Here is a 26,514-nt window from a genome sequence, read left to right on the forward strand (position 1 = left end):
TATCCTTGTTAACTTTCTGTCTCGTTGATCTGTCTAATGTTGACAGTGGAGTGTTGAAGTCTCCCATTATTATTGTATGGGAGTCTAAGTCTCTTTGTAAGTCTCTAAGGACTTGCTTTATGAATCTGGGTGCTCCTGTATTGGGTGCATATATATTTAGGATAGTTAGCTCTTCCTGTTGAATTGATCTCTTTACCATTATGTAATGGCCTTCTTTGTCTCTTTTGATCTTTGATGGTTTAAAGTCTGTTTTATCAGAGACTAGTATTGCAACCCCCGCTTTTTTTTGTTCTCCATTTGCTTGGTAAATCTTCCTCCATCCCTTTATTTTGAGCCTATGTATGTCTCTGCGAGATAATGAATTTAAATGACTGAACTAAGGTGTCCCTTTCAAAAGTGTATATTTGAATTCATATTTTTTTTGTGGCTGTGCACATCACTGCTAGAAGTTCGCGTTTAACTTGGGTAATATTTACAGACTGACAGGGGGCAGATGGGAGCCAGCTGCCAAGTGAGAAAATCCACCTGCTTGCCAGTTGGAGTGTGATAGGAAGCAAACAACCCTGATAGAGACTCTATTTCTAGGCACACTGACAGAGCATTCAGCGAAGTGTCACCACACTTTGCTTCATCTAGATCATCAGGGCAAACCTAAAACTCTATCGGGAGAGAAACCAGACTCTTCCAAGAAGATTGAGGGAACCAGGGACGCAGAGCATCCTCCCTACTCGGGTCCCTATTGCTATGGTAAAGGAGGAGAGGAAAGACAGATAAAGTGAGGAGGCTATTCCAGAAACTAAGTGTGAAATGGGGTGGTAAGACATTGCCTTGAGGCATTGCTGACACAATCAGACATTCGAGTCTAGTCTGAAGGACATAAGACCAGGGAGACCTTGATATGCAGAGCATGCTACCTGAGCTTGGAACCCTTCCAGAGAGAGCCCCCCAAACTCTGTAGAATGTAACTAGCAAGTCAAAGCCTCCTTTGTGCCAAATATCTATGTTCCTGCTCCCTACTGCTCTACTTGCTACTCCACAGCAAAATGTCCAAGAAAATTCCATCTTCCTCTTTGCTCTCCAGCCCTAATCCTGGCTTTCAGTTGTTTTTGTTTGTTTGTTTGTTTCTGCTTATCAAAGGAGTGGAATGCATCAGGCAAGAAAGTACCTACCTGCTACACCTTATACACTTTCTTCCTGCTTAGCTTAAACCTGTGAGTGCTGTAGCCAGTGAGGTGCATCTCATTAAATGGATGAACCTAGACTTGGGGTGTATGGCAATCCACACACAACACTGAAAAATCTGGGTATGGAACAATTGCCTGAGAAAACAGGGTAGGACAGCCTAACCCATGTGCTCATGCTTGCTCACCCAGGACTTCAAATGTCCCTGTGCCTCACTGGGCAAGCCCATGGCCAGGGTGAAGGATATGGAGAGGTGCCCCCATGGGAATGTATATCCTAGAGTGTTGTGGATGCTGGGTGCTGAGGCACCTCAAGGACTGTTTTACCCTAAGCTACAAGAGGCTGTGTCCTGGAATGCCCGGCAAAGTTCTTCCTTGAGTTTGGTCAAAAACCATGCATTCCAAGCAAGCTGCACTCGGGAAGTCAAGTGTGGTTTTATGGCACTTACCGATTTCCAGTGTGACTCATTTGTCTCAGCGACTGGACATCTGTGTCCACAGAATGGAGGGCACCCAGCCATGTGTGGGGATGTTCTGATGAAGTTTGGAATTTGTGCAACACATTTTTTATGCTCAGCTGAATTATCAGTAGAAAGCAAGATGCTGCCTAATGAACATCTCAGAAAGCACAGGATCCACTTTCCTGGGATAGTGAGTGACTAAGCATTTTACTCTTACCTATGATTATAGCTGAAAAGATACAGAGATGACATTGTATAAGGTGCATTAGCATCTTACTGTTGAATTGCCTTTTTATTTTAACCCTTCCAGAACCCTTCTTCTACTTTCTCATTGTGCCTTGACAACTTTCTTGTGGGCAAGGAAGTCTGGTATGATATAACTTTCAATGGAGAAAAATCACACACAGATGGGTTTAGACTTGCTTTAGGGTCCCATTACCTTAGTTGGTCTGTGTATCAGAGTCACCTTGGCAGAAAATTGGGACAAGTTAAGGCTAATAAATGGAATTATTACAAAGTCATGAGCAAGGGGTAGGAAGATCACGGGAGACAGTGCAAGAGGCCAGAGCTGATAAAGGCAGTTCCTGTTTCCATCCTAGGTTTGATAGGGGAAGGAAGAGGTAGCAGATACCCAAAGGGCTGACATAGAAGTATGCATTTCAGTCAAGGGGTGCAACCAGCCTAAAGTAACCCTTATAAAGAACCCAGGGGAACAAATACCCAACCTAACTTTCCTCCATACCCCTTCTAGCCTGCTGTTTGTGTCCCCCTCCCCGATGGCTACTCCCATCACCACCGCCACTGACCAAATGCAACTGAAAGCCAGAAGACAAAAAAGCCTATTAATGGAGTTCAAAGAATGGAGTCCCTGGGGAGAAATGGAGCCATTTCTAGAAAAGTAGACACTTCAAAATATAGCCTACAGAGTCAGCCTCAGAAATAGTCAGGCCTTCTGGTTGCCATTTCATCTGTCATTCATTGTTATCACCTAGATAACTAAAGACAGGCACATTATAAAGAATCCACTCCACCTTTGCTGGTGACTGAATGACAAGATTCCCTGGAGTAATCCTGGCAAAGGTGTGCTTCTTCCTTCAATTCAATGCAATCCAGAAAGCATGTTTGAGTTCTGTAAAGTGAGCTACATGGTGTTTAAATTCTTGTGAACGATGTGCCAATTAATACAATGCTGCCTTTTCTTACTATTCCCCAAAATATTTACTATACCTGATCTCATCCCCAACACACAGACGCATGCACACATACACATACACCAGGCATAGGCATACAAATCTACACACAGAAGCATGTAGGCACACAGAAGCATGTGCACACGGGCACAGGCACACAGTGGCACTCACACACATGCACGCAGGCACATGCATGAGGGCTGGGAATGAAGCACAGCTTGTGTTTCTGGCTCAGATGTCACAAAGTTAATTTTAGTTGGAAAACTCCTTGACAGACTTCCAGGAAAATACCACTCAGAACAGCAGAGCTCATGTTAACATCTGTCTGCTGTTTTCTCAGTGACACCCAATGCCAATCTTTAAGTTTCTGATTCTCAAAGCTCTCTCTGAAATTAGTCACCCTGATGAAGCTCATGATGATATCAAAGCAGCTGTTACTAAAAGGAATTGCTACATTTTTGGTGGCGGTGGTGGTGGTCAGGAAGTAAATAAGTATATGGAAGAATAGATAGATGAGTAGATGGATGGTTGGATGAATGGATGAGTGCAGGGATAATGGATTGATGAATGAGTAGAGGGATGATGGATAAATAGATGAGTGGAGAGATTATGAATTGATGAATGAGTAGAGGGATGATGGATGAATGGATGGGTGGATGGATGGATATGTGGACAGACGGATGGGTAGATAAAAGGATGTATGGATGAGTGGAGGGATGGATGGAGGGATGGATTAATGGGTGAATGGATGAGTGGAGGGATGATGGATTGATGAATGAGTAGAGGGATGATGGATGGATGGTTGGATGAGTGGAGGGATGGATGGATGGATAAGTGGAAAGCATGTATGGATGAGTGAGTGTGGATGGATGGATGGGTGGATGGATGGAGAGTTTTAGAAAGAAGACTTTTTTTCTTTTTTTTGAGACAGATTCTCGCTTTGTCACCCAGGCTGGAGTGCAGTGGCATGATCTTGGCTCACTGCAACCTCTGCCTCCCGGATTCCTCTTGCCTCAGCCTCCTGAGTAGCTGGGATTACAGGCATGTGCCACCACACCCAGCAATTTTTTGAATTTTTAGTAGTGACAGCATTTCACCATCTTTGTCAGGCTGGTCTCGAACTCCCGACCTTGTGATCCACCTGCCTCGGCCTCCCACAGTGCTGGGATTACAGGTGTAAGCCACCACATCCGGCTAAAGGAAGACGATTCTATAAGAATTAATAAGAGGGAAGAATTTACCTAACACTTGCCTCCTTACTTTTGGTGAAAAGAAGCCTGAGGCAAAGACGTGTCTGTCTATCACCACTGCATTCAGAGAAGATATATATCATAAGAGTTCAGAACACAGGCTCTAGATTCAGAGTCTTGGATTTGAATCCTGGACTTAACAACACTTATGAGCTGTGGGACCTAATCTGTGCCTCTGCAGTGCTAACTGTCTCTCTGCAAGGAATTGCTTATCCCACTGCATAGTTGGCTTGCTCTGCTAGTGATAACAGGAATGCAATGGAAAGGACAATTACCTTAGGCCCTGAAGGGGTATCCAAGGGAGAGAATACAGTCATTTGTTGTTAGTTTCTGTTTCTGGTTGGGCCAGTAAAGCCCCTTCCTCATCCCTCTTTTTCACTTATCACTAGAGACAGAAACTAAAAATCATGACTTCAGACTGCTAAAAGGCTAAAACAAAACAAAACAGAACAACAACAACAACAACAACAAAATAAGGCAGGTTGGACAAGCTTGCTGGTATTACAGGGATGAAGATTACCGCATAATACCCAAATATAGTTGTCTGAAAAAATTTTAAAAATGAAATCATGCCCAGGCACAAATTTCTCAGAAAAAAAGTTGATATAGGAATTACAGTCAAATATCTATGACTGGATTGGTTAGAAAATAAAATAATCTTTAAAATAATTTTATCACTTATGAATTTTATATATATATATGTATATATATGGAAGCAAATTGTATTTAGAACTTAGAAGTTAGAAACCCAGCAGCTCAGGCATTGCCTGACCTTGAGCAATTTCCTTAACTTCTCTAAGCCTGTTCCAAGTGGTACAAACTGGTTATGCTTTGGCTAAACTGTCCAGCAGATTTGATTCCTTTGGGTCACAAATTGTTTTAAGCACATGTGAACCACAATTTTAAAGTTGAGAGATTCCATCAAAGCATCTCAATTTCTAATTTTGTTGGAAAATTAAGAAGATCCAGCAACAATGGGCCCATATTCCCACATGGCACCCATTGGGTGAAACCGAGTCAGGGCTGCCCCCTGTAGACTGGGCCAGGTCTCCATAAACCCTTCCACTTTCTATGGGCTACTGCCCACTTTCTCTTCAGTGTCACCTGCTGGATCTCAAAATCCTTGGAGTTGTCATCTCTGCTCTCATATATAAAAAGAAAAATAATGTCTGAGTTGAGGTTGTTATGAAAAATAAATAAAATCAAGTCAGTGAAGGGCCCAACACATGCATGACACACCATAGCAATGGAATACGAGTCATCTCCTTTCTCTCCACTGATCATGTATTCATTCAACAAATGCTAAGTGCTCACTATGTGCCAATAATGTGCTAAGTGCTAGAAATGAAAAGACAAATATGGCATGGAGCCTGCTCGTGCAAAAGTTTTGCATTCCTGTGAAGGGAGATAGACTTATAAGCAAAGACCCATCTGAGCAGGCTACTCCATCTTTCCAGCCTGAGATGCTTCTTGCAGGGGATCGAAAAGAGTAAAGAGAATTTGGAGGAGTATGTAAATGATTCCTTTAAAAATACTGCTCAAGGTAATGAGGCATGCTTTCACCTGGGATAAGGGAGTCTCCTTAGCTGGTTTTCCAAATCTATTCATTTTACCAAATTAGACACGTTCTTGTAAATTTCATTTACATTTGACACTAGAATGGGCAATTACAGGTTTTACACGGCAAGATCAGGGCACCTTGAAGGAACACCTGGATCCTACTTCACTGACTGCAAAGAGATTAAAATAAAACCTTGTCGCCCTAGTCAGGTGGAGGCGATGAAAAGAAAATGGAATCCTAAAAGCCCAGAATATTAATTCCACCTCAGTCTTCCTTTTAATATCAAGCATCCCTGGATTTGGGTTTGCAGAAATTCACATTGCTGTGTCACATAAGCTAGAATCTCCCAGAGGGGCACAGAGAGCTGTGAGGCACATTCATCATACATCAGCATTACACAATGCATGGCACAGCGTCAGTGCTGAAGTTATAACATGGCCTGTGCTCCACTCCCTCCCCTATTTCTCTATCCTAAGGCTGACTTCCGCCTACTCATCACCATGGCTGTTATTCTTCCTTATTCTTCTCAAAATCTGCGATTTCATCATTTTACCCCTTTTCTACAGGCTTCTGAGATCAGTTTGTTCATTTGTGTAGCTGGCCCCAGTAACAAAGCTAAAACTTCTATATTCACTGGAATTCCAGAATGTGAATGTTGGATCTTAAACCTTATGCTCAAATAACATATTTTTTATTTAAAAAAATCATTGCGGCGTAGAAGAAAAAATACACGGCTTTGAGGCCAAATAGATCCAAGTCCAAATCCTTGCTCTCCCAGTTATTAACTCAGTGACAAAGGACCCAGCCTCTCTGAACAGTTTTCCCAAATGTTATAGAATTTATGGTAGAAATAAAGAATAAACTGCATGAGATCACCAGAAGTCCTAACACATAGCAGGCACTCATCAGGATACTTGTCCATCATCATAGAATAAGGTGTGATTATTGGTTTTACATGTAATAACCTCCCCTTATATGCTGCCTAATGTAAAGGCACTTGGCGAGGTGATTTCACATGTACCCCTGATCTTTACAAGAAACTATTTACTACTTGAGAAACGTTTGCTTGGGGAGATTAAGTAAGTGCTTTGTGTGAATTAACCTATTTGATTCTCATGACAGCTTATTATTATCTTTATTTGATAAATGAGAAAACTAAAGCATAAAGAGTTCAGGCAACTGGCCCCAGGTCATAGTGAGTAAGTGGTGGAAATGACATTCAGTCCCCGTCTGGTTCCAAAAGCATGATCTTAATGAGAAGGTCATTAAGAGCATAAGGTCATTCAATAGCAGATTTTGAGAAGAATGAAAGCACAGCCATGGTGATAAGTTGGCAGAAGTCAGCAAGGGAGAAGATAACCAAGCCAGGACTACCTCATCCCTAACACACTCACACACATCCCACTCCCCCCCACCCCGCGCACACATACACTCAGAACACACACATGCACACACTGGTACACAGAGTCTCCCCAGCGCTTTAGAATGGGTCTGAGTATGACTCGACCCAGGAACTGCGAGTCCCGGACCAGTTGAATCTGGGAGCATTATTGTCTAGGACCCTATAGAGCACCCCACCATGACTACCACATTAAACCTCTCTAAGACTTCGGCATAACTGACCCAAATCCTGAAATACTTCTAGAACTCAGCAGACCTCATCCATACCAACCCCTGAAATGGAAGAGCTATGTGCTGTACATTTATATTTTTATCTCCCTTCTCCCAACATGCTTTATATTCATTCACAGACATCTTAGGGAAGCAAATGTTGAAATGGGAATCCCAACCTTATAAATTGTGCTGCAGTTCCACCAAACAGCCGGTCACTCATCACACATTGATAAGAAAGTCCCATGATAGTATTGAACGTCCTAGAGTCCCACTGGAATTTCAGGTGGTGCAGAGACTGGGGAAATGGTCTGCCATGAGGGAGAGAAGGGACCCTGTGTGCCACAGAATTCTGAGGAGCCAGGACATATGGTAGAGGAGAGAGATGCAGCAGGGAAAGAGGACAGAAGTTGAAAACGTCTCTCATCGTTGGTAATCACTCATTTCAGCAGTATTTTAACCCGAGAATGTGATCTCCTGATATAAACAGGGCAGAGCCACCTTTGTCAGGTGATTTGAGGAATTGTGAGAATGTGCACCTGGCCTGTTCCAATAGCCCATTCTCACTGGTGTTCACATGTCACAGCTAGATCATCTTGTTAGGCCTCCTGCTTTTATTTTTTGAGATGAATTTTTTTATTATTATTATTTTTTGAGATGGAGTCCTGCTCTGTCTCCCAGGCTGGAGTGCAGTGGCGGGATCTTAGCTCACTGCAACTTCTATCTCCCAGATTCACGCAATTCTCCTGCCTCAGCCTCCCAAGTAGCTGGAACTACAGGCACATGCCACTACACCCGGCTAATTTTTGTAATTTTAGTAGAGACAAGGTTTCACCATATTGGTCAGGCTGGTCTCAAACTCCTCACCTTAGGTGATCCACCCACCTCAGCCTCCCAAAGTGCTGAGATTATAGGTGTGAGCCACCATGCCAGGCCTTAGGCCTCCTTCTTTTGCAAAAGCACTGCCTTCTTCATTGAGAGGATGGTAGTTGGAGGGATTATCATCTATGTGTAATTAAAAGCCAAAACAAGAGTCACAGAAGACATACAGCAATAGAAGATCATGCTTCTGAAAATGTCAACAAAAATTCAAAGCTGCAGCCTCATCGAAGCCCTCTCCCATCCTCACCATGCCCTGCAGCCTCTTCCCAACTCACTAGCATTGGCCCCTCCAGGTCCCCTTACTTCACACGGTTGAGATCTCAAGGGAGAATTTGGCACTTATCCACCCTTGGATAGACATGTCTATACAACATAGCATTTTTGTTATCTGGGAACCCTAACAGGTCTAAGAGGGGACAAAGCCTTGTGATAAGAAAATCAGGGAGATGGGGTGGATTTTCTTGAGTCAGATTGTTGCCGCCACAGTTTGCTTAGCCACCACTCTCCCTGTCTGTAGGCTAGTCTTACATGCCTGATGGCTCTAGCATGTTCCTTTGCTATTTGTTTGGGTGATTACATAAAGCAGGCAGCACTTCTGCAGTTTGGGTGGAAGCGGAGAGGAAGCTGACCCTCCTGGTCCATTCTTCCCCTAGCTCCCATTCTTCCGTGGGAGCCAGCAATGCAGAATGATTTGTATAGGACATATCTGAGGCTGTCTTGAGCTACTGTTTTCACTAAAACATTACTGCAAATTCACTTGCCTGCTTAGCTTCAGGAATTGAAATGGGATGGTAGGGTAAGTGAGAAGCAGGAGACACAAGCTCACTCACACAAGCCTGGCTTGGGAGAGGTGCCCAGGCATGGAGGGGAGCTGAGCACAGTGGTTTACATGGGGAACACAGTAAGAAAGGGGTGCAAGGAGGTGGCAAACTGGCCGGGGCCCTGGGGACACCTCTGCACTAGAATCTAAAGAAAAAATGGTTTAATCCACCTTGGGCAGATTGTGGTTAGTAACCCAAAACCCCTCAACCAATATATGCATGCTGAAAGTCACTGGAGTTTTGATCTGCAGCAACATTCTAAAAATTGCTTTAGTTTGTTCGTTTTGTATTGTTTTAGGAAATAAGCTATCAAGGCATGAGAACATACGGGTTTCTTTCCTTCTTGCTCTGTAAGCCCAGCAATGTTACCGAGATCACGAAGTGACACATCATGGCGCCTCTTAACTCACACTGGAGCAGCTTTCTCAAAACAGGCCGTCTTCCGCTAGCTCGGTGTCTGGGCGTGGACACAAGGTCTTGGGGATGTGATTAATGATCAGCAGACAGTCTGCTCTTCAGGTGACTCTCTGTTCAGCCTGGGAAGGAGCTGAGGAGAGAGGTGTGAGAGTTGCCCAGGGTCGGGGGTATGATAGGGGCCAAGGTCCTCCATGGGATGCTGCCCACCTGCCATCTGCTCTCAGAGCCCACAGCCCAGAGCTGCACCAGTCGCAGTGAGCTGGATGCTGTGTGAGCTCAGGGTTGCGCTGTCTAGGGAGATTTTCATCTGCCCTCCCCACCTTCACTACTTACCCTGACTTGCTTTTGTGGACTGGGTAGGGAGGGTGTGCAGAGGCATGGGAGTAACCAGCAGGGTTAAGCCCTCTCAAGGGAGACTCCTGGGTTCAGGGAAGCCTGCAGAGGGCTGTGTCTGGAAGCCCAAACAGCCATAGGAATCTGCCCTCCCCTCCTCCACCTCAAGCCTTCTTTAGCAAAATTCTCTCCATCCTGATGCTCAAACTGGTCAGTGGACCACCAGCCTTGAGACCACCTGAGAGCCTGATGGAAACACAAAAGTGCAGGCCCCACCCAGACCTGCTGCATCACAATGTGCATTTTGTAAGATCCCCATGTGATTCACACGCATTTTGCACGCTTTACATTTGAGAAACGGCAGCTCTAAATGATCTTCTGATATAAATGGGACAGTCATTTTTGTCTCAGGAATGGAAGCAGAAACACAAACTCACCCCCACCCTGCCCCAAATTACTTTTCTCACTAGTATCAGAACATCAGTTAGAGATTCACGCTTTTAGATCATCAATCCTCTTCTAAACAGGTCTATTTCATACTAAAATTCAAATGTTCTAAATGGTCTATTTTGTAGTAAAATTCAAATGTTCCAGGCCAGGTGCGGTGGTTCACGCCTGTAATCCTAGCACTTTGGGAGGCCGAGGCCGGCGAATCACCTGTGATGAGTTCGAGACCAGCCTGGCTAACATGGAGAAACTCTGTCTCTACTAAAAATTCAAAAATTAGCTAGGCGTGGTGGTGGCGCACCTGCAATCCCAGCTACTCAGGAGGCTGAGGCAGGAGAATCACTTGAACCGGGGAGGCGGAGGTTTCAGTGAGCCGAGATCAAGCCATTGCACTGCAGCCTGGGTGACAGAGCAGGACTCCCTCTCAAAAAATAATAATAATAAAAATTCATACGTTCCTTGGGAGGGAGAACATATGGGATCCCTCAGTAACGAGGTTAAAATTTTTTTTTATTGAGCTCATATTAGGTGCCACATATACGAGATGCCTGGGGCAAATGTGTTTAGTGTCAACGAATTCCTTTTCCCTGGAGACAAGAAAGCCAAGTGTTAGGAGAACAGCAGCCTTCTTTTTGGGGGGAAGGATTATTCAAGGGACAGAAGAGGGAACACACAGGACAAACAAGTGTGACCTTCCACTCCATCCTGAAGAAACTTCTCTCTCAGAGCTTTCCAAGCTGTTTAGATGATGCTTCCATTTCCATTCAAAATCATCCTCTGTCATTTCAACCTGACGGGAAAAGCCAGTCGCATTTTGAAGACAAGATGTCTGGGTGCATGTTTATTTTGAGAAGGAAACGAACCTCAGCAGATTCATTCTGCAGAAAAGAAGTGAGTCCTGGCTCTGCATACTGAATCAGTGAGCAATACCTCAAAAGTGGAAAGTTTAAACTCTCCAAAGAATGGGCAGTGGCCTCAGCTTATTTATTTTGTCCCAGGGAACAGCACAGCACCGGGTATGTCAGAACTGCAGAGGCGACACCGTAATAAACAAAACCTCTTCTCCAGGCTCTGACTCTATTTGGGTACCCATGAATGGATAGGATCTATTTCAGTTCCTAAAATGTATGATGCAGGATGACTTGTTTGTATTTGCCTTTCATTTTCACTGTAACTGAATGAGATCATCCTTCGGGTACTAAGGTAGAATCATCTTTGTGACTTAATAATGGTAATAATCACGGAGACCAAGTCATTACTCTCTGCCAGGTATTGTGACCCATGCTTTTCAAGTTGGGAGACAATGCCCTATGGGTTACTCACATTGCTGCGAGTGATTCAAGCAGAGGCATTGACTGCCTTTGTTCTGGATTATTTTTTTCAAAATGTTTGTATATACCAGACAGCTTTGCAAGATTGATACAGTGTCTCCCTCCAAAGCTAGGAGTATGTGTACTTACTGCCCAGTACAATAAACATAATGTCTCACTCTGGAGCAACGGACAGTATGGTTACCGCCTGTTAAAAAGTAGTCCGTTTTCCTAAGTTCAGCATTCTTCTGTAACAGAGCCCATCATGTGTACAGGTATTTCCTTGCCTTTTTGTGTTGCCCTGCGGGAACTGGGGCTTGGGGACTAGTACAAGAGAACGCTGATACTCTGGCTTCTGCTTTTGCTGTGAATGACAAAGTCCTTTGTCTCTGGCACAAGACTCTCATGCCTTCTGCCAGTGTCCTGTAACTGTGGCAGGCTAACTCATGAGATTGCAAGTGGGATTAAAATCTCAGATCCTTCCTACTTCTTGATAAAAACAATATCCCATTTTATCCTCTGAAAAACCTTAGGAAAGTACTATCATGTTCACAACATGGAATCATAGATGTTATCACTAAACTATATTGACATGACCATAGGGGGTCAGAGGACTGAAATTCCATCCAGAGAGAGACCTTAGTTTCTATGAAGTATTGTCTTTTTACACTTGTTAAAATTGAAAATACTTCTGAGACAGGGATTCTTTTATTATTATTATTATTATTTTTTTTTTTTTTTTTTTTATTTTTTGAGACGGAGTCTCACTCTGTCACCCAGGCTGGAGTGCAGTGGCGCGATATCGGCTCACTGCAAACTCCGCCTCCCAGGTTCACGACATTCTCCTGCCTCAGCCTCCTGAGTAGCTGGGACTACAGGCGTCCGCCACCGTGCCCGGCTAATTTTTTGTATTTTTAGTAGAGACAGAGTTTCAACGTGTTAGCCAGGATGGTCTCAATCTCCTCACCTTGTGATCCGCCCGCCTTGGCCTCCCACAGTGCTGAGATTACAGGCGTGAGCCACCACGCCTGGCCCTGAGACGGGGATTCTAAGTTAGTATACTAAATTAGCACCTCCAACTCCTTAGTACATCTTAAACATAAAAGGTGGGACTAAAAAGTAAGATGCTGGAAGGGAACAGAGGGTTACAGAAAGGAGGGATGGAAGATATACTTTTACTTACTTATTTTTGACTATGGCTGGCCCCAGCAATGCCCAATTCTCTTTATCAAGATGAGCAGAAAGGGTTTCATTAGTCCATAGACAGGGCTCCTTTGTAGTGTGAACTGAGAAGGGAATTCATCTACCTCTTCCCAGAGACAGCTCCGTTCTTGGCCGTTCCACTGGCATGGTGCGTGTCATGATGTGTCACTTCATCTGCAACACCTGGAAGCCACAGTTCTCTGAGGTGCTGGCATAAATGGAATCTGCCAGAAGACATGACCATTAGGACTTACTATTTGAAATAGGCTGATCGGCCTAATGCTTTCCTAAAATCCAGTACAGGAACACTTCTGCACAGATGCAGGGAGGCAAGGTCATGAGGAGCTTAAACATTGGTCATATCTCTCACTTCCAGGCCATAAACATAGCGCCCAAGGTGAATGGGGAGTCAAGCCTACATTTATTTATTCATTCAAAGAACATTTAGTTTCCAGAAGTGCTTTGGTACAGAGTTCAAAGATGACTGAGATTCAGACATTTATCCCACCTAAAACTTTACAATTTAATAGCAAAAATAAAACAGGTACTCCAATAATAAAATATATCCAACTAGGGAGCAGATAGCATAAAATTAGATAAACTATGATCTGTCAGAACTCAGATCAGGAAGTAATCACATCAGGCTGGGGGCTCAGGACCTGGTCTTTTTTAGAGGGTGGATAGGGTTTTCAAGGGCAAGGGTGAGGAGGTGAGCCATTTTGAGACAATGTCAGCAATTGATGGGACCTGTTTGTGGGGAAAGTAAGTAGCCAGAATTGGCCGGAGCATAAAGTACAGGAAGGTTCTTAGTGAGGAACGAGGCTGGAAAGCAGGCTGGGATCAGACGGAGGAAAACCATGAATGCCAGATGAAAGATTCATGGCTTTATTCCAGAAGGACCCAGGAAGCATTAAATGTAGGTTGCCCGGGGCAGGGAACATCAGCAGATGTTTCAGAAACTGAAGGCACCTGAGAAGCCAATGTTCTCATCTATAAAATCAAACCCTGGAAAGAGGCCTCAGGTCAGACATCAATGATATGCAGACTTATTATTTGCTAAACAGAAAGACAGGAGTTGTTCTTTTCAGTTGTTGAAGGGTGGTGACCAGCTTTTGTACATCATTCACTTGGAGATTACTTAGTATCTTAGCATCCAGTTTCAAATGACATTAACCAAGCATCGGTTATAGTCTTACGTGGGTTTTTTGGCCCCTTCACAGAAGAATTAACAGCACTTCAACTACCCACTGTGTAACACAGAGTCAGGCACCAAGTAGATGCTCAATAAATATTTGTTTAATAAATTACATTTAATAAAGCATAAAAATAAATGGGTGCCTCCAATAAGTCAAGACCAGATGCTACCTAATGTCTGCAACAGTTATAAAAAGTTAGCAAATCTTTTCACTCTGTTTTTGGTTTAATGTCTTTGTTGAGGGCTAATTTTTTAACAGTATGGCTATAAATACAATTTTTTTCAGCAAATTTTTGACTACAGCATTTAATATCAGAAAGCCAAGCTCAGCTAACACTTCCATGTGCCTGAGACATCAATGCCAGACATATTGGCCTCATTTAAACAAACAATAATTAACCTAGTCACACAAATTTTAGTAAATAGAACTAAATTTAAGCAAACTGACAGTTTTCCCTTCCTGCTGTTATGCATTTTAGTGTGTATTTTTTATTTATTTAGAGAAGACCATTTATACAGACCTCCAGAACTTGATATGCAATAAGATTGTAAAGAAACATTTACACAGACCTCCAGAAATAGATATGCAATAAGATTTCATATGTGGAAATCATGGAGTCATAAACATAACTGTGAATCTGTAGAGTTCATCACATGATTAATATAGAAACGTCAAGAGTCTCATCCCTTTGAATGCTGAAACCTTCATTAACATAGTAGAAACTGTTAAATCTTTGCAGACAGGTAGAAAATGTGGTTCCTCATATCCAGTCTGTTGAAATTTCAAATAGTTTAATGAACTTAAAGGAGAGCAAAGAGTCACCCTCGAGAGCTTTGAAGTTATTTCATCTGCTGTAGAGATTTAATTAATGACTTGTTTGATTTCCCCAAACTTTAAAAATTGATATTTTCATGATCGGTTCCAGCTGACCTTGTTGCCTGCAGCAGCAGCCTCCCCAGGGCTTGCCACCCACAACGCCAGCCTCGTGCTTGAGGGCTTACAGCCAGGCCAGCAAAGACTGAGGAAAACAACCAGCATCTCCTGATGTGTTGTGATGTAGCTTGGAAGGTGGGGAAATCCCTGGGCAGGCTCTGCCTTCATTTGTGGATGAATATTCCCTATGGAGGCAGAGAGGAAGGAAAAGGTAGAGCCCCTAAATAATAACTAGCAAGAATCTTCCTTACACCAGGAGAGTGTGAGTCAGGGTAGTCAGGAGACAGGACTTTTGAGCCAGAAAAATCTGGGATCAAATCTTGCTTATTGGCCAAGCACAGTGGCTCATGCCTGTAATCCCAACACCCAGGGAGGCCAGTGTGGGAGGATCACCTGAGGTCAGGAGTTCGAGACCAGTCTGGCCAACATGGAGAAACCCCTATCTACTAAAAATATTTTTTAAATTACCTGAGCATGGTGGTTCACGCCTGTAGTCCCAGCTACTCGGGAGGCTGAGGTCGGAGGATCACTTGAGCCTGGGAGGTTGAAGCTGCGGTGAGCAGAGATTGGGCCACTATACTCCAGCCTGATCAACAGGGCAAGACTCCACCTAAAAAAAAAATCTTGCTTATTAGTGATGCATCCGAATGAGTAACCTCACTTCCCCAAATCTCAGTTTCTTCATCTGTGAAATGGAGAGAATGCAAAGGTATATGTGGAGGATCTTGTTCTAGAACAAACACCCCTAGTGTCAATGTTAACATACTGCTGAGAAAGAATCTGGATCCAGATGTTCATCACAGGAAATGGCAGCAAGTTCTAGCAAGAGGGCAAGTCATTGTCATAACCTGAATTATGATGGGAGAATTTAAGCAGGTTAATACAGAGAACGTGGAACTCTGTTTTCACCATCAACTCTCTATATTTATCTATTTGATGCAACTGGAAACATTTGATTGTGGAAGGAGACAAAGGGAAGACAGGGAAAGGAGAAGAAAAAAGCTGTAGGAAGGAAAAGTATAAACTGTAAATACCCACTTGTTTTTCTTCATGAGCTTCATTTTCTCTTCTTTTTAAAGATGTTTATTTCAGGTACATGCATTACATAGGTTGAAAATGTCATAAACAAGAATGTACTGCTGATTCACATGTTTTATATTCACACATCCATGCAATTATACACAGATGAATTGACAGCTCATTTAAAGTCCACATCAGAGAAGCTTAATGCATTTTGCTGAAGCAGATACCATTTGGATTGATTTATGTTTAAGTGAAAAGAGAGTTTATTAGTAATGTTAATTTGATAATTTTAATATTTTAGTTCCATATAGCATATATCTTTAACATTTTCTGGAAAAATGAATTCATCGACAAAATTTATTAAATAAAAGGGAATGTTTCAACTGAGCAAAATGTAGTGTGAATTCTAATAAACAATCTTATATCTGGGGTGTTTTAAATGCAGGGGTGCCCAGGAGAACTTTTATGATTCTGTTGACATCCAGCAAACAGCCGTTCCCTGCTGGTGCTCTGTGGCTTCATACAAACATAGCAGGTGCGTGTGTGTGTGTGATTGCGTGGGTGTTAGAGAGAGAGGAGTTCTCCAGAGCAAGAAATGAAAAGATACTGCTGTACCAGGCAGCAAAACAACAAACGCCTACCTGCCATCCACTGACCTCTGGGCAGGCAGACTCTGGGCAAAGACCAACTTTAAAGGTTTCTGAAAAGGAATAGCTGAAGGATACTTGACTCAGGTAATTCTTAATTCAGGTGAGAAATTTCCCCAGAGGTCACTAATGTGTCTTCTGCCCAGAAAAGAAAGGAATGAGAATTGCTTTCTTTGAGAAAAAGAATCTTCAGAGGATGCACAGCTCTTTGGTACAGTTGTCTGCATCTCAAGAAATACATAAGCAAGTCACCTTCAGTAGAAGAGTGAGGGGTAGTAATAAGAACCCTAAAAGGAAGATGTTCATTTCAAAGTACTCTGCAGATGTTAACTCATTTTGCATGGTTACATTCTGGAAATATAGAAAATCAGAATTTTACTTATGAAAAAAGTTCATCAAAACAATAAAAAGCCCTGCCACCCTATACCATATATATACACACATACATACACACACACACACACACACACACGCACTTATATGTGACTACATATATACAGACATATATTTATTAAAATCTATACTTTCATACTTATATATGAGTATGTATGTATACATATGTATATGTGTATAGCTAGATAAATATAGCCGGAGCCTCAAGGAAGCCGAGAAGTTCCTCATTCCGGTTTCTTGTTTGTGAAATCTATTTTTGTATGATTTTGCTAATAATTTGGCAATTATTAGGTAAATTTGACCAATATGAATGACCAACCTAATAATTTATGTCACAAAAAACATTCTAAAGTTTGAATGACCTGTATTTCTGCCCACATTTATTTTTGAATATTGAGTTTTCTAGACATTTATTCACTTATTACAGTGTAGACAGAAATCTATGTGCATATTTATAAGGCTGTTTTCATCAAAGCTACTGCTGCCACCTAAGCCACACGCAGCGGACACCAAATGGTCAGATTACTCTCATAGAAATCATACATTAAATGCATAGATAATCTGCAAACCTCATTTCAGACAGCGGTTTTAGTTTCTCCCCTCAGTGGATCTCTTATGAAAGCTGTTAACAGGTTGATTGGAATTTTCTATCCTCTCCACCCTCTGGTGGAAACACTAATAAGCAATGAAATGGCTAAAGCACAGTGCAGAGAGGATAAGCAAAGGCCCTGAAGACCCTCCAGCTTCATAATCACATCTTGAATAATCAGCAATTGACAGAAGGTCCACACACAAAGTGCTTTCTCCACACTCGGGAGCAAACCAAGCAAAGACTGTGAAACCTCAATGTTACGCATACACTTGTTCTGAAGTTGCTCGACAGGCTGCCTCAGGAGGTGAAATCAAAGTCTGATTTGCTATCACTGCCAGTCAGTTTTCTCTAGCAGTATTAGCTATCTTTAAGACATATTTCCATGGCAACTAGTTTAAAAACATATTTACCTATAGAGCCTTTTGTGTTATGAGAGCCTGAGTAACCTAAGCGGCCTTTCTTGTCATAGCTCTTTGCCACCAGGACAGTGACTCTGAAGCATGGGGATGAGTAGGACAGCACCTCATGTACAGGCAGTGTGGCATCTGGTGTCCTGGACTGGACCGGCCTTCAGGGTACTGGGGAAGCCAGCTTGTTAGATTTTGTTGAGTCATCATTTCTCTCCCTGGGGCCAGCCTCGTCTATCTCATTCCTAGGCTTTCTCAAACCCCATTCTGCTGCTGGAGTCCTACCCGCAGTTCCAGGCTAATTTGTCCAGCCCTGCCTCAGATGCTGAGGCCAATCAGAATGTGATTGTGTCATGCACATGTATGTTTATTGCAGAACTATTTACAATAGCAAAGACTTGGAACCAACCCAAATGTCCATCAATGACAGACTGGATAAAGAAAATATGACACATATGCACTGTGGAATACTATGCAGCCATAAAAAAGAATGAGTTCATGTCCTTTGTAGGGACATGGATGAAGTGGGAAGTCATCATTCTCAGCAAATTAACACAGGAACAGAAAACCAAACACCCCATGTTCTCACCCATAAATGGGAGTTGAACAATGAGAACATGTGGACACACGGAAGGGAACATCACATACCAGGGCCTGTCGGGGAGTGAGGAGCAAGAGGAGGGAGAGCATTAGGAAAAATATCTAATGTATGCAGGTCTTAAGACCTGGATGATGGGTTGATGGGTACAGTGAGCCACCATGGCACATGTATACCTATGTGACATGCCTGTGCATCCTGCATATATGTGTATGTGTGTGTGTGTATATATATATATAGAGAGAGAGAGAGAGAATATGATAATATGATTGTGTTATAGGTGAAGGACAAAATCTTCTTTGCTCCATTAAAAAAAATAAGGAGGAAGAAACACTCAGGTACCTTATATTTCAAAACTTGCCTTTTTGTAATTGCCATTTTAGCCTTGGGTTGAGACTTAATCCGGGGACATTGGCACTTCTGTATTGTTATCCTTTTATAAGAGAAATCATGAATTTTCTGTAGAGGTGACTACTAGGGCAAGACCAGCAATGACCCACTCTTATGGCCAACGTAGGACATTAACTCAGCTTTTGACCAGAGCTGGGTCCACATGTGGACTACTTTGACAGAGGTGCATATGATGTGGTGATTTGGCTGCAGCAATAGGGACCCCCCACCAAACTGTATCATCTTCACTACCACTGAGAGGCTGCAGATTCCTACTCCTTCAGTTTGATTTCACTTCTTATTTTGTTCCATTTCATTATCTTCTAAATGAGATGTGTATCTGCAAGCATCAAATCCTTTTGGAATTAAGGCAAGATAACTTCAAGATTCCAATTTCAAATGATGGATACACCAATTACAAGCATATTTTTTCTCTTTAAACAAGCTATTCTTATTAGTTTATCAAAAGAAGTTTCCTACAAACATTTAGTGAACACAGTTGATTATCTGGGTTCTAGTACTATGGTTCTAGTACTATGTACACTTGGATAGTGGCAAACCAAGCTTAAGGCTAGACTGTGTCCACTGTCTCGATTGGGAACTATCTGGCTATGTGAGCTAGGCTGTTGGGGAGGGCCCACAAGCAGTTCATTTACATGAATTGACTCTCTGGGGCTCTTAGTTGAAAGGCATGTACACGTGTACAGTGAGTGATGGGGAGAGGGAGGGCGTGAGTTTTAGAATCTTGGCAGCCTCAGAGATTATTTGAAGATAGAACCAAATGGAGTTATTTTTGGCAGTGATTCTCTGAGGCTTTGAGCTCTTGTCTCATTAGATGACTCATTAGGTGACAGTATGTGCGGAAGGGTAAGGAGAAAAGTCTTCCTTCTTCATGAAGCATCTTGTGACTTTACGTCTTTGCGGAGGGAAGAACGTGGAAGGTGGCTGCCATTGAGTGGTAGTCGGGATGCATGCATGAGCACATGGGTGCATGGGACTTATAGATTTGGGAATCCCAGAGAAAATCATGGGCAAAGGACAATGTGGGGACCAGACAGGGTACCTGGCAATGCAGAAGAGTGAGGCTTGAAGATTCAGCCAAATAGGGTTTATTGCAATAAAAGTGGCAGCATTTGTATTCATAAACTGATACTGCCATGAAACATTTCAGCTATCTTTAAAAATAGTAAAACTAATTTTTAAAATATTTGAAAGGGGGATAATATGGTAGAAAGAACATAGGCTTTCAATCAGCACTGAATTCAAACTCTGTCTCTGCCAATTATTACCTGTATGACTTTGGGCACGTTATGTAACGTGACAGATGCCACCCATTTACCAAAACCCATTTCATCTCCCTACTGAAAACCCAACTCCGTGATGTCTTCCAGCCACTCTGGCAGCCTAAAGTGTCCGTGTGCCTAAGCTCTGGCAAATGCCCTGTGGACAGAAGTGATATATGTCACTTCCAGGTCTAGGCCATTAAAACTTCTTGTGCCCTGGAAGCGTGCCTTAATTTGAACATCAATCTGAAATTTATATAACTCAGAAGAGTCAAGCTGAAATCTAATTTTGTCTCACCTATAAAGCCTTTATTGATTGTATAAACAGTATTTCTAACAGGAACATTCAGAGGATTCAGTTGAAGACTCTACGTCCTTAAAGGATGGCAGAGCCCAGTGCCCTTACTGGCCAACGGAGGGCCACTTGCCAGCCAGAGACATTTGCATTAGACTCTATAGGAGCAAGAAATTAACTTTGATTCTCTTAAACCGCTAAGACTGGGACTAATGTGATACAGCAATTAGTATCATTTACATTAGCTAATCTACCTGAATTTCCATTTCTTCTCATTAAAAAACAAAGAATATGGTTTAACTTACAGGGTAATTTAAGAATGAATGATAGAATCTGGCTCACAGCAATTGCTAAATAAATAATAGATATTATTATATAATCTTTTATTTAGGTTGTCCCTTTAGATCTCTCTCTCTCTCTCTCTCTCTCTGTCTCTGTCATGGTTGGTGAGTTAGTAAGTGTTTTTACCCTATGTGGAGGAAAATAAATCATATCTATGAAAGCAAAAACACAGCATCAGTCTTTAATGGGAAGAAACAGCAATTTGATGAACTACTATGGGCATCATTTGCAAGACATGTGATCATGGATATGAATCTTAAGCTTTCTGAGCCTCAGTTTCCTCACTTATAAAGCAGGTATAAGAACCTATACCTCAGAGAGGATAAGAAAGGATAAAATGAGAAAGCCAAATGTAAAAGCATCTATAGACTTTGGAATTTCATGAAAACATATAATACTATTATTATAGATTATCATATTAAGTCTACAAAACCAAATAGAATTAATACAAACATTATTATCTTACATGGCATTTAATTTCCCACTGGACCATCAATGCTGGTGCTTTTTATTGTGATGTCTTTAATGTGGGGGGATGTGTTACTAATATTACCTTTCTGTTTCCTCATGTGTTTAAGTTGATGAACCAACAGCATTCATGTATTTGCAATTTTCTAGTTTCTATTTTGAATGAGGAAGAAAAGACATTGCTAGCCATAAATCATGTGTGGCCAAGCTGGATCTGACAGGTCAGGAAAACACAAGATTTTCACTTTATTTCTGTCATTGAAATACCCTTTGGAGAGAGATGCCTTGGGAGCTGGTGCTTTATTATGATCAAACCAAATCCCAGCAGATGTCGGTTTAACCAGGTTTGCAGTGAATCTATGATCCACTTTAAACTTTTCAATATATTCTCTTAATTTTACAATTTATAACCTCTGAATACTCCTCAGTTGAACTTTATGATTGTGAATTTAAGGTTATCAAGAAGTCAAGCTATTCCTGGAATAATGTTTGGTACGTTCCTCAGCCACACCATGTCACACACAGAGGGGCCTGTTCTTCTCCAGATGGAGATTTAAAACTCAGAGTACTTCACATAGTGTGCCTGGGCCTGAAGGAAGCAAGCTGCAGTCCCTAAGAGACCCCCTAATGTCTTAAAGGGGATTGAGGAAACTATTCAGTGGGTAGTATTTGGAGCTGTGTGAAGGAGAGTGAAAGGAAAACACTTTCAGTTAATAATTCAACAAAAAGGTATGGAACCTTAACCAAGTGACCAAGGTTGACATCACAATTGATGTCATGTGGATCTCATGACCCCTATGCTTGATGTGATGAGAAGGGTACTACACCACTGTGGGATTTTTTCAAACCCAACCCCCTCATCTAATGATGTGTCAGGAATGAGCCAAACTCAAAGTGAGGAGTATTCTGCAAAATGCCTGGCCCAGTGCCTTTCAAAACTTATTGACCATGAAAGACACAGAAAGATGGAGAAACTGTCACAGGCCAGAAGAGACTGAGAAAGTGTGACAACAACTGCAGTGTGGTATCCTATATTGGATCTGGAAATAGAACAATGTCATCAGTGGAAAAACTGGTGAAATGCAAATGTAGTCTGGCGCTTGGCCAAGAGGAATGTGAGATGATGGCTTCTTCATGTTGACAAATGTGCCACGGCAGAGTAAGATGATAACATTTGGGGAAACTAAAGCTGAGTGAAAGACATGTGGAAGCTCTTTGTACCATCTTGGTAATTTCTCAGTAAATCTAAATTATTCAAAATTGTGTTTATTTAAAAAACTATATACAATCTTAATACATACATAGAATAAAAATTTTAACAAATTTTAAAATAATCTTTATAAATAAAACTGTTTTAGTAATACATTAAATAAATTTAAATAAATATATATTTTCAATAGATACATTTTTCTCTGTATATGTAGAAGAATCTAACATTCTGGAAAGATAGTGGTGACAAAGCAACTCAATAGTAAAACCAAAAACCAATGGAAAAAAATTATAATAAATCTAGGTGACACATTATCTCTATCAACCCCAAAATGCCAGAGGTGGAGACGGATCACCAACAGCCAGCAGATCTGCAGGTTACCAAAATCTGTGCCAGAGGAAGCAACAGCAAGCGACTGATGGATTTGTGGATAGGAAAACCCTGAGAGGGCCAACAGGTGTTTACCGTAAAGCATGACCAACTAACATGAAAGCAGATGAAACTGACAGAGGTTTTCCTAATCTAATAGTGAGTGCATTTGTGCCAGGAGCCCTCAGTAGGGTCTGAAGGGTCGGGAACAGTCAAACATATTAACTCCCCAGACTGACACGCCCACTAGGGCTCCCCTCCATAACAAAGCCATCTGCTGGGGAAAAACTGCTGGGAGTGAAATTAAAATTGACCAAGGCAAGGATGATTAAGATGAAAGAAAGAGAAGATCCAGAGAAAAGTAGGACAAAAAATAGAGTCAGAAAATCTCAGTAAGCTGCGCTATTTGCTAACACTATTAAAAAAAAAAAAATCGAAAACAGAAGAGGATGTTCTATGGAGTTAAAAAAAAAAAAAAGTTCCACACATTTTTCTATAATTTAAAAATAAATTATCAAAACGATCACAGACAAATCCCAAGGAAAGCTATTATGAGATAAATAAGAATAAGGAGTAGAATAACATCCATACAGACAGTAAAATTATGCCAGAAAGTCAGGCTGACCAAGCAGATCAACTTTGTAACTATTTCAAAATGAGTTAAAAGACTTCGATTAACTGACATGAGATAGGAAGAACAACAAAACTCAAACTTACAAAAATTCAGAAATGAAGTGACAGAACTCAGTAAAGAATTAGAAATAAAAGAAAAAAACATTTTATAAAGACTATTAGAAGACATATAAGAAAAAAAAGCACAATAGATAATGTAGTAAGAGACACAGAAGGGGGAAAAAAGAAAAATATTTAAAAATCAAAAAAGCAGTGAAAAAAAGAGATAAAAATATTTAAATAGAAAGTGACAAATATTGAAGATAAGCAAAGAAAATCCAAAATACAGATAATAGAAATCCCTGAAGAAGAAAACCAAAGCAAAGAAATATAACAAATACTAAACCTACAATTCAAGAAAACTAAAATTAAAATATATGAAGATGGGAGGCCAAAGTGGGTGGATCAGCTGAGGCCAGGAGTTCCAGACAAGCCTGACCAACATGGCAAAATCCCGTCTCTACTAAAAAACACAAAAATTAGCTGGGCGTGGTGGCACCCACCTGTAGAGACAGGAGAAATCGCTTGAACCTGGGAGGTGGAGGTTGCAGTGAGCTGAGATCGCACAACTGTACTCCAGCCTGGGCAACAGAGAGAGACTCCATCTCAAAAAAATGAAAATAAAATAAGAATTAAAAAATGTATGAAGATACCCACTGGAAGGGCACACCATGTAACGGGTAATATCAACCCAGAATAACCAACAAAAAGGCACATTCTAGTAAAATTACCAGACTTTAGGGATAAATGAAAAAACGTTGTTTGGCTATCTAGTCAGAGAAAGTGACTTAGAAAGGAAATTTGATTATCATCAGACTTTTAACACTGCTGTGTTTTACCAGAATATAGAGTGACATATTTACACTTAAAGACAGAAAATATTAACAAATGTTTTCGATACAGCTGAACTGACTTTCTGGTATAAATTGTTTACAATGTATTATAAACATGCATAATATTGCTTCCATGAAATCTTCCTGAAGAAACTTTAGAAAGCAAGTTTAAGATAATAAAAATGACTGGCGACATTGACACAAAGACTGGGGATGCAATAAATAGATAGTTACCTGAAGAATTAAAATTAAATGAGACTGGGTGCAGTGGCTCACACCTGTAATCCCAGTACTTTGGGAGGCTGAAGCAAGTGGATCGCTTGAGGTCAGGAGTTCAAGACCAGCCTGGGCAACATGGCGAAACCCCATCTCTACTAAAAATACAAAAATTAGCTGGGTGTGGTGGTGTGCACCTGTAATCTCGGGAGGCTGACGCATGAGAATCGCTTAAACCTGGGAGGCAGAGGTGGTGGTGAGCTGAGATTGTGCCACTGCACTACAGCCTGGGTGACAGAGCAGCACTAGGTCTGAAAAAAAAAAAAAATTAAATGAGAGCTGAGAAGTAAAATAATTATAAAAAAAGAGTGTCTAATGTCTATATGCTTTGACAACTACTACTATAAAAATATGAGAGGAGGAGAATTGGGAGAACAAAGTCAAAATGTTTAACTGTTTTCAGTAATTGCATTGATAGTGATGGTATTCGTGTTGATATTCTGGATTGTGAGCAAATGAGGTAGAACAAATGACTATTTACAGGATATTTCAGTTCTATTATTCCCTCATCCTTGGGAAACAGAATTTTCTGTATTAAAGAGTAAAACCCTCATAGTCTTAAAATTTAATTGGAAAGGTCAGAATGAACATGTGAAGCATTTTGTCTTTTCAAAAGTTTCTATTTTTTAGTTCCATCCACTAAAAAAAACCTTAAGAAATGAAAAACCCAGTAGCAACAAACATCTCTCAGTGCACAGATTGTGATCCTGTGATTCTCATTAAAAGAAACCAATACTTTTTGGAGAATAACTGATTTGGAGAATGGTCCTAAAACACCTTTTCACAGAAGATAGCAAGAAATCTAACAAAAACTGCTATGACACGGGGGCTAACCTGAAGAGGGTTACACTGGACAAAGAAGAAACAATCTGTGCTCCAAAAAGGCCAATAGTTGGTGTTGATTAAACCTGCCAAATATATTTATAGTTATGAGTCCATTATCGTATAAAAAATTGTTACCTTTGGAGAATGTTAGCTACTAAGTTCATTTATTTCCTGGTAAATAAATGGATAGTATCAATCATATTCTCCCTTTTGTAGAAAAACTCTACTAATGAGTAAGAAAATCACAGATGAAGAAAAGTGTCTCTTTGTAGAATTATTGCAACTAATTAAATAAAATGAAAGAGTTTGAAAATCACTATTTTGCAACCTTCAGTGAATTAATTGAACATCATCGAAAGAGAGACAAATAGACATTTTGTGTCTCAGGATGAAAGCACATAACATCATCTATCATCTTGACAATGATTGTTGACATTGGGCTATGTTGTAGACAAAATTAAGGTCTGTAAAAATGTTTATGTCCTAACTCCCAGAACCTGTGGATGTGTTACCTTTATGTGACAATGGAGACTTTGCAGATGTGATTAAGGGTCTTAAGATAGGAAGGCTACTGGTGAAAATGTGCTGGAAAGATAGCATGTCATCAGAGATGAGATGCATGGAATAGAATTATGGAGAATGGCAATCATTGGTGTAGACTCTCTCAATCAGGGCTCCCTGAGAGAAGGCAGCCCCAGTGCCTTAGGGCATCTAAAATATGTAATGAATAAAACTCACTCCTAAGAAGAGTATATCTTCTGAAGTCTCAGGCCTGGGTAATATAAGTTCCAGGGAGGAGGACCTCATTTCCCATCTCCTCTCCATAGTTGAATGTGCCTGGGACACCAGCGATTTTCCAGGACTTTCTTTTTAGCAGAGGCCTTTCCTTACCTCTCCCTGCTCCTGTGCTCTGCTAAAGACTTTGCGAAAGAAAAGATGACTTGTAGGGCCCACCCTGATTGGAATTAATATCACTATCTCCAAGATTACCGTTTCTCCTGAATTCCCTATAGGCAAATATGATTCCATTGTACAGGCCCTAAAACTAAAATACAGATCGCTGAAACAATGGAGCAAAGATCATAATGGAGAAAT

General features: G+C 41.2%; 3 long non-coding RNA genes across 8 annotated transcripts in view; all 3 read right to left on the minus strand.

Moving 5' to 3' along the window:
• LOC103879164 overlaps positions 1–10,364 on the minus strand; it is an 83,201-nt gene extending 72,837 nt beyond the window's left edge. For 2 of the 6 annotated variants that reach the window (XR_004178649.1, XR_004178651.1), the window contains exons 1-2: positions 9,708–10,359; positions 9,368–9,504 (exon numbers count right to left, since the gene is read on the minus strand). This is a non-coding gene — a long non-coding RNA (uncharacterized LOC103879164). Of the gene's footprint in view, positions 1–9,285; positions 9,505–9,707 lie in introns of all 6 variants that reach the window. The other 4 variants (XR_004178648.1, XR_004178646.1, XR_004178650.1 and 1 more) reach the window with 4 other exon arrangements.
• Positions 10,365–10,544: 180 nt separating this feature from the next.
• On the minus strand, positions 10,545–15,305 carry LOC116270558. Its single transcript, XR_004178652.1, has 3 exons — positions 15,265–15,305; positions 12,648–12,891; positions 10,545–10,944 (listed from the first exon to the last, which is right to left on the minus strand). It is a non-coding gene; the product is annotated as an uncharacterized LOC116270558 (long non-coding RNA).
• A 59-nt stretch (positions 15,306–15,364) lies between these two features.
• The window catches only part of LOC116270559, a 28,487-nt gene continuing 17,337 nt past the window's right edge, over positions 15,365–26,514 (minus strand). Inside the window, exon 4 of the long non-coding RNA XR_004178653.1 lies at positions 15,365–15,406. This is a non-coding gene — a long non-coding RNA (uncharacterized LOC116270559). The remainder of the gene's footprint in view (positions 15,407–26,514) is intronic.

Source organism: Papio anubis, chromosome 15 (assembly GCF_008728515.1).
Source record: "Papio anubis isolate 15944 chromosome 15, Panubis1.0, whole genome shotgun sequence".
NCBI lineage: Eukaryota > Metazoa > Chordata > Mammalia > Primates > Cercopithecidae > Papio > Papio anubis.